Here is a 5,554-nt window from a genome sequence, read left to right as displayed (position 1 = left end):
CTGGCTGTCCTGGACTCATTCTGTAGACCAGGCTGGCCTTGAACTCATAATTCCACCTGTATCTGCCTCCCAAGTACTGAGATTAAAGGGGTGTGCAATGACCACCTGGCCCTTCTATAGATTCTTGATACTGCATATTAACATATTGAGCCATCTTTCTGAGGAGAGAGAAAGAGAAGAAAGAGAAGAGAGAGAGACCAGGAGAGATCTTATTTTTATATGCAAATTATCTATATTTGGTCACCACATTGTGATAGTATCTTTGCCCAACAGATTGTTTTCTTAACAGAGTTGTTAGCATTATAGCTTCTTAAATAGTCATTTTCTTTTTGTGTTGATAAACTTAAATTTTTTACTCAGGAGTGGTGGCTGATATAGAAAGCTGAATATTCACACCTTTAAATACAAGCAGCAGGCAAAGAGAACAAACTGGAAGCTGCACAGGTTTGTTTTTAAAAAAACTCAACACCCTCTCTTTGTGTTTTTTTCCGGGAAGGCTACACCACTTAAATGTCACTAAATAGAACCATCACTTGGGAGCCAATTATTCAAATAGCAGAATATGTGGGGAACATTTCTCACTTAAACCATCACAGATACTCTCTAGCCAGGCAATCCCATCAAGCAAGTTCCAGAGTTCTTGTATGCTTCAGAGAAGTACCATAACACTTGCTGTTCCATTGATCAAACAGACTGCACACAGACTGCTGACAGACATAGGGCTGGGAAAATGATATCTGCACCAGTTTGTCTTGGTACAGGGCAGAAAGGTACACAGCACTCCAGGGGAGATAATTGTTTACCCATAAGACAAACTTAATCTCATTTTAAAATGGTGTGTGGGGTAGTGGGTATTTTCTTTTGTTTTGTTTTCCAGAGACAGGGTTTCTTTGTGTAGCCCTAACTAACCTGGAACTCACTCTGTTGTCCAACCTGTTCTGGAACTCAGAGATTCATAAAAGCATCTGCCTCTTAAGTACTGAGATTAAAGGCATGAGACACCATTGCCTGGCTAAAAAGAAGTTTGATGATTTTTTTTTCTGTTTGTTTGTTTATTTGTTTTTGACTTAAGAGTTTTTCGGTATAGTAGCCATGGCTTCCTGGAACTCACTCTGTAGATCAGGCTGGACTCAAAGAGATCCATCATACCTGACTTAAAAAAAAATTAAAGAAAAATTTTAAAGGGTCTCGTTATGAAGCACTTGCTCACCTGGAACATACTACATAGGCCAGGATATGCTTTAAGTCACAAAGATCACACTCTGTTCTTAGCACCTAGGATTAACAGCACATACTGCCACACCCAGCCTTGAAGTTAAATCCTTATCATATGCATTATCTAGCATTCATATTTTCTGTAAACCGCTGCCTAGGCTTTAAAATCTTTCAGAGACTCACTAGTCCAGCATTTGGCTTTATGGTAGCACTTTTTTGAGGCATTCAAGGCTTAGTACAATTCTCACTACATTTACCTATGAATGAATCCAGACAAGCAATTTGTCTGCTTTAGCCAGTCTTTTTTTCTGGAGCCTCTCTTAGATTTTATTCCAAGATATTGTCTCCCATATGTCATTTTTTACCATGTTTTCACGTATCTCAAAGAGAAGAGACATACATACTATATATCACTTCTAACTTACTTTCTCCATCTTCACTTATTCTTTGCTTTATGTACAAGGAAAGAAAAAATAGGATGTTCAAAAACAGAAAGTCTAAAGTACAAGGAAAATGATAATAGACATTATTTTGGAGAAAACTAATATCCATTTGCAAGTGGACGTCAGTTACAAATAGCTAGTTGGTGGGAGCCACTGTGTATTTCTCTGTCTAATCACTGGGAACCCATCTGGCATGAACCTGTGTAGTCTTGTGTATATGTTAACCCCAGTTCAGGCTAGGCCCCATACCCAGGAGTAGGTGGAAAACACAAAACATAATTCTGCTACTTTTATGGATGATTGGTCTTATATCATTTTATTTGTACATTTTTTGACTTATTGATCTTTGCTTGGATATTTTGGTTATGATCTTGTTTTTTTTTTCATTTTTTATGATTTACTTGTGTTTGAGAGAGAGATGAACGGCATGAAGTAAGGGAGGTAGGGAGAATCTGGAAGGAATTGGCGGAGGGGAATATAGGATCAGAATATATTGTTAGGAACTAATTTCTTTCAATTAAGAAAAAAATTCCTGGGGTAGTGGTTCAGTGGTTAAAAACAGTGACTGATTTTTCAGAGAACCCAGGTTCACTTTACAGCACCAACATGGATGGCCACAATTGGCCAGTCCTAGAGTCTCTGACACCCTCATATAGCCTCTGGGGACAGGAGGCTTGCCCCTGGTGCACAGGCAAAAACATATAAAGTAATAAAATAAACTGTAGTGTATGTGTATGTGTGTGTGTGTGTGTGTGTGTGTGTGAGAGAGAGAGAGAGAGAGAGAGAGAGAGAGAGAGAGAGAGAGAGACCCTCCCCAAGAAAATGTTATCTTGATAGAAACTCCTTTTGATCTAATGGGAAGATGCTGCAGCAGGTCACCAAAAAGCCCCCTAGGAAGGAGACAAAAGAGCTCCAATCTTTGGATCCTTAAAGTTCCAAACAAAAGTTAAAGAAAAATAGGTCATGAATTTGAAAGAGAGTAGGAAGTACATGGGAGGTCTTGGAATGAGGAAATGGAAGGCTTTATGGTAATTTTCTATTATAATCTCAAAAAAGAACAGAACAAAAAACAAAAAAACAAAAGAAATGCCTCACTGTATTTTTGGGAATCTTTCAATGCTGTAACCACAGCGACCCCTATCATCCAACAAACCTGTGGCTGAAATTGCATGAGAGTGTTGATATCAAAAGTAAGCTTTTAAAAAAATGTTTTGAAAAAGCATTGGAGTTCATGAAAAAAAATAATACAGCAAGATTTTTTAAAAAACATTTCTTTCATAGTTAAAACAACTTAAAATTGATGGGGGTCAGGGTCACACAGCACCCCAATTTCTTCTTCTTTTTGTTTTTGGGTTACAGAAATTGAGGATAAAGCACGTTCTGACAATTGTGCTACCCTTCAGGAATAGAATGATCTCTCCTATGAATAAATGATTCTTTCTAATAGTGTGGGAGCCATGCAGGATCTTGGCTAATTGAAAGGTAGTTGTGAGACAGCTGATGTTTTCCAATTCATCTTCATATATAGTCATTCTGCCTTGTAATATTACTATCCAGGTGGTAAGAATTTACCTGTAATCTTCCTAAATCTTCTAACAAACTCAATTCAAATATTATGCAATTTTGTTGTTTATTTGTTTTTTTTTCCTTCTTTGTTTTTTCTTTTTCTGAGACAAGTTTTCTCTGTGTAAAAGTCCTGACTGTCCTGGAACTCACTTTGTAGGCCAGACTGGAGTCGAACTTACATAGATAAACCTGCCTCACTCAGGCGAGTGATTGCAGGGATTAAAGGTGTAATTTACCACTGCCTGGCTTGTTTTAAGATAGTCTAGCTCTGTTGTCCAGTCTAAACTGGAAAATACTGCTTACTTCATGGGAGGCAACCCTTGAATTCATGGCAATTTTTCTGCCTCATATTTCCTGGGATAAAAGGGACAAACCACTGTTTTTAGCTCAAGATGGCTGCATAAGTTTGCATTCTTATCAGCATGTAGTAACTTTTTAAGTCCATTGTCTCTGCCATACTCAAGTACATTAATTTTCTATTCACCAGGGCCTTTCACGGTTAACAAATCTGTAATGCCAGGACTAGGAAGCACAGTATTATTGAGGCATCCTACTCTACATAGCAAATTCTAAGACAGTGAGAAAGACATAATGAGACTGTCTAAGAAACAAAAAACAACCCTCTAAAACAACAGGAAAGGTTTAATTATAAAGCCCAGGCTTCTAAAGTGCCCTCTCTGTCTGATTCCTAGCACCACATAATTCCTGCAAGGTAAATTCCAACCCAAACAGGACACATCCTGTTTCAAAATCTCCCCATCTTAGGAAAACAAAACAACCTCCTCCTTCACCCCCACCCCAACCCCCTCCACCCTGCCAAAAAAAAAAAAAAGTAAATGAACAAAATCAGGCATGGTGATCCCCTAGATGTAATGAAGGTAGAAGGCTTATTCTGAATTTTAAGCCAGTTAGTGCTACAAAGGAATTTCCAAGCACACCTGGGGTAGATTAAGAACCAGCCTCAGAAAAGCAACAACAAAATTCACCCCCAACAGAGCTGAGCCACATTCCACCATTCTTAGCCCTAGTCTATTGTCTTTCCATTTTTCCATAAGTAGTCTGTCCTTGTGATTTTCATTTGCATTTCCATGGTGACTGACAACAGCATCTAATTTTTTAGTTAATAGATTACTTTTGCTGTTTTCAAAAGTTCACGTTTTTGGTTAAATTTAGAACTGAATGAATCTTCATTGAAGTTGAATATAGGATGTTTGGGAACTGGATGCTAGCTCAGTAAGGGGGAAGGGAAGTAGAGAACTTCAACTCTGTTATAATACCTCATTAACAGTTCTTGCATGCAGTCATTAAGAAAGGGTAAAGGTTTGCTAAACCCATGTAAATTTAGCTTCCTTAGTTTTCTCCTTGCCATTTTGTTTTCCTAATATACAAATGATTGCATATTGAAGTTAATACCACAATAATTCATTTACTAGGCAGACAGGAAATTAATAGGTCAAAAGTAACCAAAACAAATTCTTGTATATGTATCCACAATCTCCAAAATGTTTTTTGAGATATTGTCACAAATTGAACCCAAGCTGGCCTTGAGTATACAAAAATACTGCTTCCTTAGAATAAGCTTCCTGAGAGCTGGAATTACTGGATGGCATTTCTATGAGGTCATATATTTGCTACTAAATAGTGTCTACTTTCCACCCCCCTCCCCAGGCATTACTCACTATTGGTAATAGATTAAATGTAATAAAATTTAGTAAGTCCTGTCTCCAAAACCAACAACAACAACAACAACAACAACAAAAACAGATACAGACGTTTCTCAACTGAATGTATTAAAATTTAATCACACCATGATTTGGAGAATATACCTTTCTCCCCAGTCATATGTCCTAACACAGAGAAAGAAAATACAAGTACTACTATATTAATGTAGAATGTAGAATTAGCAATCAGGATAACTTTCTTCTGTACAGAATTTTAAGCATCTGACAATTTGGCTGGGCTTTATGTTTGATTTTTTTTTTTTGTAAATAATTCTTTTGTGATACACTATGTAACATGATATAGCCTAGAAACTCGTCTTCCTAATATTGGAGATCAAACCTTTTTTCCTTTCCTACATAGTAAAAATCTGTGTATTTTAAATTTATGTTTAGATCAGTGATGCTTGCAACCACTTGGGAACGATTTATTTTTTAAAAAAATTAAATGTATTCAGAAATAGGTAATTATATCCATTAGTCCAGATTGACAGCAATATTTTTTTTTAAATACATGCTCAAATTTCCATAGTAGGAATGCTCAAGCATTCCTTTCGGTAGCTGCCTTTTGGCAGGACATTTCGGTCAGAGGGACATAGACCCCTGCATTGC

The sequence above is a fragment of the Mus pahari genome, chromosome 1, assembly GCF_900095145.1.
Source record: "Mus pahari chromosome 1, PAHARI_EIJ_v1.1, whole genome shotgun sequence".
NCBI classification, from domain to species: Eukaryota; Metazoa; Chordata; class Mammalia; order Rodentia; family Muridae; genus Mus; species Mus pahari.
This window is presented reverse-complemented; position numbering follows the sequence as displayed.